Consider the following 16,425-nt stretch of genomic DNA (forward strand, 5'->3'; position numbering starts at 1 on the left):
CACCCTGAAAGTTCAGACAGGTTTTAGAGTCTAATCCAATACCCACTGAAATCAGTGGAAAGGCTCTTACTGATTCTAATGGGATTTGGAGCAGGTTTATTAACCCTCATGCTTCAGGGCATAAGCTAACCTCTAACTCAGCGGGTAAAGTAGAAACTTTTCTTAGGGCAGGTTGTCCCATAACTGCCTACCGCAGGGCTTCTTCCGCCTTCCTCTGAGGCAGCTGGTACTAGTCACTGCTGGAGAAAAGATCCCACTGGTCTGATCAACACTAGCAGTTCCTAGGTCCTTATGATTGCAATACTTATTTTATATGTATAAAATATTAATGATTATTAAAGCATATTCATTGACTTTTAATAACTATATAATCGGATGTGGGCCTTACATAGTTTATAAAGCTCATTAATTTTTGTATGTAATTGAGATGTGAAAAGTGCCTTATCAACCCTACATTAAATATTTATTTGAGACACTTGATTTAAAATGTGCTGTGTATATGTTTTGAGTGGATTCTAGGCTTAGGTTGAATACATGGGTTTTGCACTATAATTCCACAGTACAATACAACTCAGTGAAACTCAAATCTCTCACCCATAGCATAGGAGGTGTTTACAGCCAACTGTAGATATCTCCAGAGATGAAAGCAAAGGTTGGCACTCTAATTAGCCAGTCAAATCTGCCTAGGTTCCCAGCACATCCTTGTAACAACTGCTGTTGCCCCTCACAGATAAAAACATGTCTCTCTGTATCCTTCTCTCATCAGTTCAGGCTGTCACAACCCTTTACCACAACGCTGTGTTTGGCTCTTACCTTGCAAGTGTTCTACCAGCTTTCTTTTTTTCTTCTTCCATATTTATGTCAAGGACTCCAAAATCCATCTCTGCCGGTGTCAGTCGTTATCTCACAGGGGTGCCTCATTGTCACATTATTAGGGATGCGCTGGCTAGGGAAGAAAAATTGTCTGGCGTTCTTCAACAACGTCAGCCCAGCTTGAGTGCAGAACACTCCGTGTGGCACTTGAGCACCGTGTAGGGCGCACTGCCTGCCTTTCACACCCATGCTTCACAGCCCATGAGCTTTCTGTTTCGGAGCCTGTAATGCAGAAGTGATTGTGAGCAGGGGGAAAATTAATTGTGGATGCAGAAAAAAAAATAACAACTGTGTTTATTGAGAAGGATTAATTCAACGACATGAACCGGCGAAGGAGAAAGGTTCTGGCTGGTTCCGGAGCTCTGTCCAGAGTGGTGTAGAGAGGCCAGACCCACTTCAGCAGTGGGTAGGTATAAATAGTTTATAAAAACCCAAGGGAGAATTCCCCCAGCACAGGTACTGTGTTGATGTAATGCTAACAGACCCCAGTCAGCAGCACCTGGGATCAAACTTGGGACCTTTGGAGCTTAATGCATGAACCTCTACTGCCTGAGCTAAAAGACAGCTCCCTCTTAGCCAAGCTATAGGCGGCTCCTCAAGCTCTAGGTAGTTTAGTTGCCACTAGAGGGTGATAGAGTGCCACACTAAGCAGCATGGGTTACACTGGGGTCACAATAGGGGTATGCTGAGGAAGGAGCCATGCCCGGGGCCATAGAGCACATTGTTACCACCACTCTGGCTAGTGCCCCAGACCATGCAGAGGCTGTGGTAACTTAGAGAAGAGTCAGGGTCGCCTAACTTATACTGGGAGTTGCTGCAGCAAGTGAGACAGCACAAAAATGGCTTTTGCCTGCCCTGGGAGCTGTCGTTTCCATCTTTCATACGGAGCCTCCTAGGGATACGGCACAGAATCTGACCCATGGCCTCATCGGAATACAGCACTCTGATTGGTCGCAACCCCGGGCTTTGAGTGACTCTACAGAGCGGACTGTCAGAAGCTGGGACCGGATGATAGGGGATGGATCCCTCAGAATTGCCCTGTTCTGTTCATTCCCGCTGAAGCATCGGGCACTGGCCACTGCTGGAAGACAGGATACCAGGCTAGACGGACCCAGTATGGCCAATCCTATGTCCTTATGTTTATAGCCTGAGCCCATGTCACTGTTGCGTTGCAGCTTCTGGGAGCTGGTTAACCTTTAAGTGGGTGTCAAAGAGAGTGACTATGTGTGGTGCCTCCTGCAGGCTGCAGGTTTCCAAGCTGGCACCAAATAGGCAAGCATGGAGGGGACAAGATGAGGAAGGGGATAAAGGATCCATATTTACGCTGCTCCAGAAGCTCCAAACTCTCACGTCAAGGGCAGCAATTACTTTTCCAGCCCATATACTAGAGCAGCAGCTGCATGCTGTGGGAGCATGAAATCAATGCCCACTTAGTTCCCCAAATGTGTTGGCAGGCACAGATTCCACATAGCTGGCAGGGTCACAGAATCATAGATGTGTGGGACTGGACGGGACTTTGAGAGGTCATCTAATCCAGTCCCCTGCTCTCACAGCAGGACTATGTAATAAACAGACCATCCCTGACAGGTGTTTGTCTAACCTGCTCTTAAAAACCTCCAGTGACGGAGATTCCACAACCTCCCTTGGCAATTTGTTCCAGCATTTAACTACCCTGACGGTTAGGAAGTTTTTCCTAATGGCCAACTTAAACCTCCCTTGCTGCAATTTAAGCCCATTGCTTCTTGTCCTAGTCTCAGAGGTTAAGAAGAACAATTTTTCTCCCTCCTCCTTGTCACAACCTTTCACACACTTGAAAACTGTTATCATGTCCCCCCTCAGTCTTCTCTTCTCCAGACTAAACAAACCCAATTTTTTCAATCTTCCCTGATAGGTCATGCTTTCTAGACCTTGAATCATTTTTGTTGCTCTTCTCTGGACTTTCTCCAATTTGTTCACATCTTTCCTGAAATTGGGCGCCCAGAACTGGACACAATACTCCAGTTGAGGCCTAATCAGCGTGGAGTAGAGTGGAAGAATGACTTCTCGTGTCTTGCTTACAACACTCCTGCTAATACAGCCCAGAATGATATTTGCTTTTTTGGCAACAGTGTTACACTGTTGACTCATATTTAGCTTGCAATCCACTATGACCCCCAGATCCCTTTCTGCAGTACTCAGGGGTGAAAGTAATGTAAAGAACTTACCGGTATGCAGGGCAGTCGGGCTCCTGGGTAAGGTGGGGAGATGGCTCTGGGCCCCTGGAAGGGGTGAGGCCTTGGCCAGACGAGGCGGGGCTGGGTCCAGACTCCCCCAGCCAGCCCTTCAGCACTGCCTGGCCCACGCCGCCCGGGGCTCCGGCAGTGATTTAAAGAGTTTGGGGCTCCAATCGCTGTCAGGAGCCCCAGGGCCTTTTAAATCGCCAGGCCCTGGGGCAGCTGCCCCTTTTGCCCTCCCTGCCCCCTGTCAGTGGCCCTGCCGGTACAGTGCTTAAAGCGCTGCCGTGGCAACGCTTTAACATTGGCTGTGTACCGGCCCGTACCAGCGGCCACTTTCTTACCAGTACGCCATACCAGCCCGTACCAGCTTACTTTCACCTCTGGCAGTACTCCCTAGGCAGTCATTTCCCACTTCGTATGCGTGCAACTGATTGTTCCTTCCTAAGTGGAGTACTTTGCATTTGTCCTTATTGAATTTCATCCTGTTTACTTCAGACCATTTCTCCACTTTGTCCAGATCATTTTGAATTTTAATCCTATCCTCCAAAGCACTTGCAACCCCTCCCAGCTTGGTATTGTCCACAAACTCTGTAAGTATATTCTCTATGTCATTATCTAAATCATTGATGAAGATATTGAACAGAACCAGACCCAAGACCGATCCCTGCGGGACCAGCTGCTCCTCCTTCTCAGGCAGATGCACAGAGACCAGACAGTTTGCGCTGTGTGTGCATTTGTGTGTGTGTCTTCTGGAAGAAACTCTAAAAAATGAGATTTTGGGGGCAGGGATAGGTCTGTGGTTTGAGCATTGGTCTCCTAAACCCAGGGTTGTGAGCTCAATCCTTTAGTGGTCCATTTAGGAATCTGGGGCAAAAATCTGTCTGGGGATTGGTCCTGCTTTGAGCAGGAGGTGGGTTGAACTAGATGAGGTCCTTTCCAACCCTGATATTCTATGATTTGTGTGGACAAAGTGATGCAGGGACAGCTTCATTCCCAATTCCTATAGGTTATCCAATGACCAATTTGTTCTCTAGTTGAAATGTGTGTCTCTTCTTATTTAATATTTATGTTACAGTAGCACCAACCAAAATCAACACCCCATTGTGGTAGTTATGTGTTTGCAGGACACACACATAGTGAGGAAACATTCCTTGCCCCCAAAAGCTTACAATATAAATAGCTGACAGAGGGTGAGAGGAGAAACCGAGGCAATATGATGTACCCCAGCACCAGTAGCAGAGTAGAACATAGACCTGTCTCCATACTCCCACACTGATTCCCAATCCTCTGGAGCACAGAGGATCTATGTCTTTCTTTTTTTCTTTCACATTTATCCCAGTGTTATCTGATCACCACTTCGGTGGCCTCAGTCCAATCCCTAATGGACTAATGTCTGTATTATGATCACAGTTGGCACTAATTGGTACTCTTAATAGCCTCCGCTGTGAGCTCGACGACTCGTTGTGCTGCTTTCTCACCTCCTGGTACCAGCGCCAGCGGAGATCTTGCGGAGTCAAGGCACAGCTGCTGGTGTCCTCTACCTGTTGTGTGGGTAACTAAAGACTTCAGTCTCCAGAGATGACAAGCCAGTATCTTTCCCAGATACTGAATCACTTTGAAATAAAGAATAAGGAACTGTGCAGCAGATACCTGGGAGACATTTTGCATTTTCTATATCAGACCTGATATTCCATTGAGGCTTTTCTTAGAAGCCTTTTGTCTGTATCTGCCAGCACAAATCAACATTGTTTTTATTAGAGGGATGATTGCTTGAACTGCTGCCAGAAGTTGTTTGGGTTATTTGGGGGTTTAGCAAGAGACATGCGCAATAATCTCTCTGTGTGTGTGTGTGGACTGGCTACTTTGCTTCCGATTCTCCACGGCCGCTCAGTTCCTTCTCTCAGCCCTGTCAATTTTGTTTAAAACAAATAAACAAAAAGAAAAATAAATCCTTGCCCCAGACAGCAGGTTCCAGCTATAATCGCATCCTCCCAGACCAGGGTTGCCATCAAGCTTTGGAGACGACCCTTTTTGAATTATTCAGAGCAATTTGTACTGTAATCATAAGCCTGTCAATACAGCACTTCATGATTTTAATTCAAAAGGGCTTCGCTGCTATGCCCCGGAGCTGCTCTCCTCAGAGTTGGAGATAGTCCCTTTGAAATGCTCCACTCTTCTGTGCTGCGTGGTGTGAACAAGGAGACGCTGCGCCGCTTGTTGTTTCGTGGAAGAGATCAATAGCTTAGAGCTAGTATCAGGGACCAAGGCATGCGTCAAACTGCACAGTTTAGAGATGCCATCAAAAGTTGGGATGCTCGCCCCTGTTGTTGTGGAAATGCTAATGGAAAGGAGCTGGCTTTGCAGTCATGGAGCCTGGAATGCAGCATGCTCCCATAGTTAGGGCACTGGACGGGGCCCAAAGAAGCTACAGTTCTAGTTCAGGGTCTGCCACTGACCTGCTGTGTGACCTTGGGCAAGTCCCTTCACCTTTCTTTCCCCTCCCACTCTATCAAGACTGAAACCTCTTCTGGACAGGGATTATCTGTCTCTATGCGTTTGTACAGCACCTAGCACAGTGGGACAGCCAGTCTCAGCTGGGACCTCTAGGCACAAACAGTACTGCAGATAATTACTAATAATAGTATCCAGACGACACAGAGTTCTGAAGCCTTCGAAGCCCATCTGTCCAGCAGAAAGGGACGCTTGTTTCCTTTTAAAGGTACTCAGCATAATTCAATGGAATTCACCCTGCAGGCCAAGTAGAATTCACCCATGCAGAGTTCATTGCTAAACAGGGCCTCGGTGTTTAGGCTTTCTGCCCAGACTGCTGAATATCAATGAAAAGAGTAAACAAGGGGTTAACTCCGGCTCGCTTTGCGTCTCCCCTTGAATAGGTGCTCAGGTTTGGGGCTAAAAGAATGGCGGCTGAGATGTAGCAGAGGGAGCCTGCCTGTGGGAAAGAGGCAGGATTCCATACCCAAGTTTTGTGCAGATCACAAGCTGGGGAGTAGAACTGGTTGGAAAATTGTGAATGAAACATTTTTCCCATGAGGCACTGTGGCAGCTCAGCTACAGGGAGGGACTGCATTGCATCATGGGAGAGGTAGTCTAGTTGAGGACCAGGGCTGTTCGGGGGAAATGGGAGCACAAGGGACCCAGAACTACAATTCCCAGGGATCTCAGGTGGACACTGGGATTAACATTAACCTGACCTGACACATTTCAGCATTTCCAAATCCAACATTTTTTGTTCAGTGAAAAGTTTCATTGTTTAGATTTTTTTTTTCTCTCCCAATTTGGGACAAAAACAGGTCTCACAATCTTGGAACTCCCCACAGGACAGAAATTCAGCTCAGGGAGGCCTCGAAGCGGGGGAAGAGATTTGTTTGTCCTAGTTATGCTAACTTGTTTGGTGTTTTCCAGTGATTGGAGTACAAAGTCTTCTTCTTTCTATTTTACTTATTCATCAAATGTTTTTATACTTGCAGCTGAGAGGCCCCATAGAAAACTTCCCCTTCTAAAACCCCAGCAGACTCCAACGATAATAACTGCAACAATAAAGAATCCGCCTCGGCTGGGAAACAAAACCCAGTCCGCTTGTTCTTGGCTTGTAATGATCATGCAAATACAAGCTGATAAAAGAGGGTAAGGCGGGCTTAGGTTTGCAACCTCTAAACGCATTATAAATATTGTATGGCGCCGTTCTTCACTGGAAAACCTTGGCTGATTAAATTAACTGGTTTGCTGTCCCTGCTTCAGTTGATGCCCCTGGGACATATTAAATATAGAAAGCTCTCTCCTAGGTTTCTGCACTGTTGCTGGTTTGAAGGAGGATTTATTGGTACGGGAAGAGAAGCAAGACCACTCAGGGCCCTGCTGGTTTGTATTTTCTGTCTTCTGAAACTGTGGGTATTATTTTTCCCCTCTGCCCTTTTCCTCCAGGAAAGTGGGGGAAAAAATAAATCAGCAAACCAACCACCAGCCTTCCTTTTCCTTATTTACCAAGCTGTCCCAGAGAAGGGTCAACCCCAAGCAAGCTTAATGATGGGTAAAAAAATGCATTTCTTTCTGTTGAGAAACTCTTGGGCTTTTTTTCCCCCTTTTCCTTGGGAATGGCTTTTACTTTTTAAATCGGTATCAAAACGAGTGGAGATGAGAGGCAGCAAAAGCTGGTTCTACTTGCAGCAGGAAGATAACCCCCGCCTCCAATTACAGAGGGTATTTACATACAGGGCTAATGGAAGAGGCAGTTTCTGTTTCACATGCTTGGTATAGGGGACCACAGTAGCACCTGCAAGGAGGGCTTGATTCTGCGTTGCAAATGGCCAGGAACTGAAAAGGGAATATTGCCCGAGGAAGGGGTCTTCTGGGGTGACTGTGGAAAAGCATTCTGAGACAGACTCTCTGCTGCTCTAATGGGCTGCGGGGGCTGTCAGGGAGCTGGTTATTATTCCCGGATTCTCAGCCCTGGTGCTGCTCTAATTTGTGCTACCTGCCAACAGTCCATAAAGGGCCATCCGCCACCTGGAGATGGCTGCCCCCTTTCCCTGACCCCAGCCCACCCCTTTCCACTCTTGACACATGCCTCATGCTGGCTTTATACTTGCTAGGGTCCCCCCATGCTGGGTATCTGCAGCAAGGGGCCTGAGGCCTGTGGGACCTTCCTGTGGGACTCTCAGGTGGCAGGAAAGGAGCGGGTCAGGGCAGAAATCCATCCCTCTCTACACAAGCATTTAGGTCTATAATTAAAATAAGAAACTACATGAATAGCAATTGCGATGGGCACTGAAGGGTCAAGGGCAGTTGGCACATTCAATTGGGGCGTACCTGGGGCCAGCCAGGCACCAGCCTACCAAGCACATACTTGGGTGGCACCTTGTAAGGGGCGGCCAATCTTAGGGTGGCGGGGGGCGCTCGGGTTTTGTTGTTGTTGTTTTGGTTTCGGCCAGGCGGCGCTTGGGGGGTGGGTTGTTTGTGTTTAGGTGGCATGGCGTGGTGCTCGGGGGGGGGGGGGGGTTTCGGCAGCGCTCGGGGTGGGGGTTTTTTTGGTTCAGCGGGGCGGCACTCAAGGCTTTGTTGTTGTTGTTTTGGTTTCGGCCGGGCAGCGCTCGGGGGACTGGGTTGTTTGTGTTTCGGCGGCATGGCGCTTCGGGGGGGGTGTTTCGGCGGCGTGGCGCTCGTTTTTTTTTTTTCCCAGTGGCGCGGCGCTTAGGGGGGATGTTTCGGTGGGGTGGCGCAGAACTCGGGGGGGGGGGGGAGGGTTTCCGCAGGGCGGCGTACAGGGGGGGTTTCGGGCGGGCCGCCCTGGGGGGGGTGTTTTGGCAGCGTGGCGCTCGGGGGGGATCTTTCAGTGGTGCGGCACTTGGGGGGGTGTTTCGGCGGGGCGCTCGGGGGGGATGTTACGGCCGGGCGGCACTCATTTTTTTCCTTGGGGCGGCAAAAAAGTTAGAGCCAGCCCTGGGAGTGCCAGGCTCAATGAAGGATCAGACCCAGCTGGGGAAGCTAATATAAAGGGAAGGGACGGTCTTGGGCTCTCTCTTGAGATGGGATCTCTGACAACTACCCAAGATAGCTGCTGAGATGCCACTGGAGGGAGGGAGCCCCTGTGCTGAGCCTTGATAAAAGGGTGGGAACTGGGTCTCCAGGGGGAAAGCCCTGGGAAGTGTGACTTGTCACCAGAGCTGGAAAGGACTCTGTGGAGCGTGGTGAGGGGCTGAGTATAGGTGTGGGAACTAGGGGTGCAGGGGGTGCTGCACCACCCCCAGGTTTTATGCTGGGCCCTGGCCGCCGGCCCTGTGCCTGGGAACCCATGCCCAGAACCCCGCTCCTAGCCCCATGCCTGGGGCTCTGCTCCTGGCCCTGTGCCCGCCCCCAGCCGTGGCCCAGCCCCCAGCCTTGGCTTCCTTACCCCTGTCTGGGTCTGCCCCCAACTCCCAGAGACCCAGCCCTGCTCCCGGCCTCAACTCTGGGGGATCAGGGGAAGGTATGGCAGGAGTAAGGTGGGGGAGGGATAGCTCAGTGGTTTGATCGTTGGTCTCCTAAACCCAGGGTTGTGAGTTCAATCCTTGAGGGGACCACTTAGGGATCTAGGGCAAAATCAGTACTTGATCCTGCTGTTAAAGGTAGGGGGCTGGACTCAACTCAATGACTTTTCAAGGTCCCTTCCAGTTCTAAGAGATAGGATATCTCCATTTATTTATTTATAATGAGGTAAAAAGTAAAAAACTGCTTTCAGCACCTCCACTATTAAAAGTGTTCCAGCACCACTGGGGCTGGGAAAAGGGGCCTAGAGACAGGTCAAGGTAGGAAGAAGTCCAGGGGTCTGAGGGCGCAGAGCTTGGCTGCTCACTACAGGTTCCTGGACTAAAACCCAGATTAGAGGGGAAGTCTGGGTTCCCCTACCAGCTGCTGAGGAAGGTGGTATGAAACCCCCTAGTACAAGAGGTAAGAACTAATTGAAACTCTGAGATACGGGGAGCAAGGCTTGCTGGGCCAGAGTCAGGACTCAAATCATTGAACTCCGTGTGCTGGTACCTAGGACAGAGTGGGACCGATCAGGACCTGGCTGGAGGGCTGGATCATGAAGAGACCTTGTGCCACTTAGTCTCTCTGCACCCCAGTGCCCGTGGGTGAAACAGGGTATGCCAGATGATGAGTCACTCTTCTTCTCCTCTGGATCTTCTGAAGGGCCAACTACAGACGTTTTCCCTTAACCCCTTTCCTGGTGCTGCCTGAGGGACCTTTCAGATTTGGAAGTAAAAACCATTTGCCAGGCCATCTCTGATACGTGGCGACAAGGTTCAGTTCTGCTTTGGATGCACAAGTGTAATTGCTAATGACTCCCAGATGTAGGGTGGGTTTGCTCCTCTGCATTAGAGGGAAGAATTTGCTGCCTTGTCTATGTGTGCTACACCAAGTTACTGCTTGTAGCTGCCTGGTACAGCCAAGGGTTTTGTTATATCTCTCATCAGCAGCCTTGATCCTGTTGACGATGTTCTGTTGAGCTGTCTGCTCCCTTGAGGAAGTAGACTTGAGTTATCCCATTCCAGTTTCCAGGGGCTGGTTTGGGGGGTGATTATTCATCTGCTCCAAGGAATCTCCAGTGCAAGGCCTAATTTTAATCACCCTCCCAGTTCAATGTGTATGTGAAGCCACTGGGGGAGATAGTGAGACCATATAAACTGTGGTTCCATCACCAATGTATTATTGAACTACAGCCATGCTCATCCCCATTATACCCACATGGAACAATGTCTTTGCCTTCCCATCCATAGCCAGGACTGGGGTGAAGAGGTATGGGATGTGTGCGCACTCTGTTGGGTAAGTTCAGAAGTAATGTGGGTGGGATGGGGAACGATCTTGTAGACATGGCGAGATGTTGAGGTTGGTGTTTTACCCCCATTGTGGGTGGGGGTTCTCATGAGTCCTTCCAAGAAGTTTGCAGTTCGGAGGTGATTTTGACTGCCCATCCGCTCCCAGGGTTACCAAAGGTGTCACAGAAATGCCTGTTTATATCGATGATGTGATAGACATTTACAGTCTCTTTGCTCTGGTGATCTGCAGCTCTGTGTTGCCTAAACTGGATGATTGCTATGCTCTCTGTATGGGGCAGCATCTCTCTATGTGGGGCTCATCCAAATGCTTGTGTTGTGGGTGCAAACTGACTTTGTGCAGCCTTAACAGTGCTAACGTTTTCTTTGAGAGTTACACTGTCATAAGGAAGCAGACGGATGGTTTGGGGTTTAAGACAAAGGACTTGTATGTAGAACATCTGACTTCAAGACCAGTTCTGTTGCAGACCTCCCTGGGTCACTGAGGCTCTCTGTGCCTCCATCAGCATATGTGATATGGAGATGATAATGCTCCCCTGGTCTATTTTGATTGTAAGCAGCCTCTTGATCTGTGTATGTCCAGCAGCTGGCACAATAGCACCTTGATGTCAGTGGGGGCCTCTCGGCACTTCTGTCCTATGAATAACGATGCACAGTGTGGAGCATTTTCAAAATAGCGACTGGAGCATTTTCAAAATAGCGACTTATAAATAAACGTATGTAGACAGTAAAAGGCTGCCATCATATTTTATTCACAACACCACACAACAAATAAATGCCGTCAGGCTGTAATTTGGGCTGGCTTCTACCGTTTCCCATTGGTTGCACGGTGGCCTGCAGCTTCCCTAGCCTAAACAATGATTTAAGCAACACAGTAGAGCCAGTGCAGGGGATTTGTCAGTGGGACTTTCTGGCCCAGGTATTTCTCCTGACTCAGTTTGTCTGAGTTGAAGGGCTGTAAAGTCCCATTAGAGAGGGAAGAGCCTGTTGTGACTGCAGAGTCAGCTCCTGGTGTCTGTCCTTGTACCTTTAAGCAGGTTTAAAATAGTTCAAGGAGGAACTTGCTGTTTGGTGATTCCTCTTTCCCTTGTTAGCAAAAGCACCATGTGCCCTGGCGTTATTCCTGTCGTTCAGAGCTCTGCGGGGGCTTACAGCACATTCCCTGCTACCTGAGACCAACGCAGCCACGGATTAGCCTAGCAAATACCAAAGCATCTTGTCCCTAAAGGACCTGCTGATTGCTGAGTTCAGGAACCCAGTTGGGTTGGGTACTGCAATGAATTCTGCTAGATGGTGCAGAAGCCATGGAGCAGATCTACACATCTCAGTCCCAACCCAGCCAAGGAATGCTCCAGTTCCCTACAAGCGCCCCCGCTGCTGTGACTTATTGCCATATTCTGCCAGGGGGGTGAATATTTTTGCTAGCACTGTCGGGACCTTCTTGCAGAAATGTACTGGTTTCATCAGGAACATTTTGGGGGTGAGGGAGACTCTATGGCTGAGTGGTTCTGGACCTGGCCTGATCTGGAATGAAAAGCTCTGTTCTGACTCAGGCAGAACCTGGGTTTCCCGCTTCCCAGGCTCGTACCCTAACCACCAGGCTACAGGGGGTACATCTACCGGGCAATCACAAAGCTACCCACGGCAACGAGTCTCAGAGCCCTCGTCAGCTGACTCAGACACACAGGGCTCAGGCTGTTGGGCTGAAACTTGCAATGTAAACATTCGGGCGTGGTCTAGAGCCCAGGCTTGGAGACCGGCCCTCCTCACGGGGTATCCGGCTTGAGCCTGGTTGGCTACACTCCAGTTTGATAGCCCTGCAGCCTGAGATCCACGAGCCGGAGCCAGCTGACCCGGGCTAACCTCAGCCAAGCGGCAGGATTTTTAGAGCCGTGGAGACGTACCCAGCGGGTGAAGCCTGCACAGGCCCAAACCTTCCCCGGCCACAATTCTGTATTCGCAAAAAGGAACCGAAAAACCTACAAAACTCAGAAGTTGCTGTGGAATGTCATTGTTGTTCTCTGGTCAGCTCTACGTACGCACAACCTAAGAAGTCAGTTCAAGTACCCACAGTCCATAGGCAATCCCCAAAAGCCACATGCTGTCTAACTCCTCTGCTAATTTCACTTTATTCTGTGTCTCCTTTAAAATGAATGGACATGGGTCTGTTTTTTTTTTTCCAGAGGAATACAATGAGAAACATGCTCATTGACAGGCCCAACAAAGAAAGTAACAGAACGCCACTAGCTGTCACCTACAGCCCCCAACTAAAACCTGTCCAGTGCATCATCAAGGATCTACAACTTATCCTGAAGTGTATGTGTGTATATATATCTCCTCAATATATGTTTCACTCTATATGCATCCAAAGAAGTGGGCTGTAGTCCACGAAAGCTTATGCTCTAATAAATTTGTTAGTCTCTAAGGTGCCACAAGTACTCCTGTTCTTTTTGCGGATACAGACTAACACGGCTGCTACTCTGAAACTTATCCTGAAGGACGCTCCCTCACTCTCACAGACCCTGGGAGACAGACCAGTCCTTGCTTACAGACAACCCCCCAACCTGAAGCAAATACTCACCAGCAACTACACACCGCACAACAAAAATGCCAACCCAAGAACCAAACCCTGCAACTAACCCCGTTGCCAACTCTGTCCACATATCTATTCAAGGGACACCATCATAGGACCTAATCACATCAGCCACGCCATCAGGGGCTAATTCCCCTGCACATCTACCAATGTGATATATGCCATCATGTGCCAGCAATGCCCCTCTGCCATGTACATTGGCCAAACCAGACAGTCTCTACACAAAAGAATAAATGGACACAAATCAGACATCAGGAATTATAACATTCAAAAACCAGTCGGAGAACACTTCAATCCCCCAGGTCACTCAATAACAGACCTGAAAGTGGCAATTCTTCAACAACAACAAAAACTTCAAAAACAGACTCCAACTTGAAACTGCAGAACTGGACACCATCAAATTAGGCCTGGGAGTGGTTGGGTCATTACAAAACCTAAATCTAATTTCCCCCTACTGTTACTCACACCTTCCTGTCAACTGTTTGAAATGGGCCACTCTCATTACCACTACAAACTTGATTTTTTCCTCCCTGGGTATCCTACTGTTAATTGAATTGTCTCATTAGACTGACCTCCCACTTGGTAAGGCAACTCCCATCTTTTAATGTGCTGTGTATTTATACCTGCTACTGTATTTTCCACTCCATGCATCTGATGAAGTGGGTTCTAGCCCACGAAAGCTTATGCCCAAATAAATTTGTTAGGAGTCCTTGTGGCACCTTAGAGACTAATTGTTTTTGCTCCTCTCTTTGTTCAGCAAACCTGACACTGCTAATTAGAGGTACTAATTGGTACATCTGATTAGACACACACAATCAGCTCTTCTTTTATCTCTTTCTACCTAAGATGCAATGGAGAAAAGTTTTTGAATTCTCTGTATCTATTATACATCAGAAGACTTGTTGGTAGGTACCGAAATGTCTAATACCAATGATACTCTAATTCCTCTCTCAGGATCAAAACATGATGAGGTATCTCTGTCTCTACAGAGCTCAAGATTCCTGTCAGGTTTTTTGCCAGATTGGTTATTCCTTAGTTACACATTTACTTACTGCAGTCACAGTAAAAGATGTATGTGCACTTTTCTCTCACCTTCTACTCACAGTAATTGATGTATGTGAACTTTTTCTCTTATATCTTTTACTGTGAGTAGAAGGTACATGCATTTTCCTCTTAACTTGTACTGTATTTACACATACTAACGCAAGGCCTGATCTAAAGCCCACTGAAGTCAATGAAAAGACTCCAATTGACTTCAGCGGACATTGGGTCAAGCCCTCAATGATGGCTAAATATTCTGTGATGAGAGAGAGGCTGAGCTGAATTCATTTGTCCACATTCCAGTTATTTTATTTTTCTCACCTCCAGTAACATTTTCTTCTCCCACCCACATCTTCATGCCTTGAGTCACACTGGCCCCTATGCATACAGTGACCTCCCAAAGATAAATTAGATTAGGCCAGTTTTGAGGCACATGCACTGGTATTTGCAGAAGTAGATTGTTCAGCATGGTAAATTAATGTGTATGGGATCATAGGCGTCGATTTCCCCTCTTCCCGGTGGGTGCTTGACCCACCCCGTCCCTGGCACCGCCCCCGCACTGCCCTCTTCCCGCCCCCATTCCACCCCTTCCCCCAAGTCCCCGCCCCTGCCCCACCTCTTCTCTGCCTCCTCCCCTGAGCGCACCACTTCCCCGCTCCTCCCCCTCCCGCCTGGAAAGTCCTAAGTGCCATCAAACAGCTGTTGGGGGGTGGGAAGTACTGGGAGGGAGGGGGAGGAGTGGCGACGCGGCACACTGGGTGGGGAGAAGGAGGTGAGGAGCGGGGTGCTTGGCTGCCGGTGGGTGCAGAGCACCCACTAATTTTTTCCTGTGGGTCCTCCAGCCCCGGAGCACCCACAGAGTTGGCGACTATATATGGGATGGAAACGCCATGCTTTATTTTCAGTAGCTTCCTAAGGATTGAGCATGGAACAACAAAACTCTTAGACGTAATCAAGGTTTTGTAAACTTTCCACTCAGGAAAGCCAAGGATTTGGAGAAAGAGGCAGACAGAGAGAATCGTAAATCTGATCCTCTTCTGTTGTCTGACCCAGTCAATCAAAAAAGTCCTTATTTCTGTGAAAGGAAGGTCAAACAAAAGGACGTACAGGTGAATGATTGATGGTTATGGCTGGGAATTAGAAGATCAGCGTGCTAGACCTCACTTTGACATAGACTTAGTGTCTCACCTTTGGAAAGTTACTTAACCTCTTTGCCTCAGTTTCCCTGTATATTACTATTCATATTAGTTTAGTGCCTAGAATAGGACCTAACCGAGATCAAGTCCCCGTTGAACTCTTGATAGTCAATTTTGGACTTAACTATCTAAAGTAATGTTGTATCATCTGCAAATTTTGCCACTTCACTGTTTACTCATTTAACAGCCGCTGAAATGGTTGAGAGAGGACTGTTTTGGTTAGCAATTCCTTCTGCCCTTGTTAGTACATCACAAGACATCAAACCACGTGCTGTCATGGTATCCCTATCATTCGGAGCCTCCCAAAGGATTAAAAACACCGTCTGTTACTTGTGAGTGCTTCAGACACTATCATGCCAAGTAAGAGGAAAGGGAACAATTCCCCTTCCAGAAATTTAACATCCTTGGGGGGAACGAGTGGGGTAACCAAAGACATCCACCACTCTCGCATTTAACTTCAACAAGGGGACCTACACAAAAATCAGGAGGCTAGTTAAACAAAAATTTTAAAAGAAACAGTCACAAGAGTGAAATGCTTACAAGCTTCATGGAAACTTTGTTTAAGCACCATAATAGAGGCTCAAATCGTATGTATACCCTTCAATAACAAAAAAGTAAGAGGAGAAGAAAAGAGATGGTGAGAGACAAAAAAAAATCTTTTAAAAATTGGAAGTCAAATCCTACTGAGGAAAATGGAAACAAACACAAACTCTGGCAACTCAAGGGTATATGTATAATTAGGCAGGCGGAAAAAAGAATTTGAATAGGAACTTGCAAAAGATGCAACCTACCAGCAAAAAAAAATATTAAGTACATCAGAAGCAGAAAGCCTGCCAAACAGTCAGTGGGGCCACTGGGCAATGGAGGTGCTAAAGGAGCACTGAAGGAAGACAAGGCTGTTGCACAGAAGCTAAATGAATTCTTTGTATCAGTCCTCACTGCAGAGGATGTGAGGGAGATTCCCACATGTGAGCTATTCTTTTTAGGTGACACGTCAGATGAACTGTCCCAGAAGGCAACTCCCATCTTTTCATGTACTGTTATAGATATCTTCCTACTGTATTTTCCACTCCATGCATCTGATGAAGTGGGTTTTAGCCCATGAAAGCTTATGCCCAAATAAATTTGTTAGTCTTTAAGATGCCACAAGTACTCCTCGTTGTTTTTCAAGACTG

This window comes from Trachemys scripta, chromosome 2 (assembly GCF_013100865.1).
Source record: "Trachemys scripta elegans isolate TJP31775 chromosome 2, CAS_Tse_1.0, whole genome shotgun sequence".
In the NCBI taxonomy this organism is placed as follows: domain Eukaryota; kingdom Metazoa; phylum Chordata; order Testudines; family Emydidae; genus Trachemys; species Trachemys scripta.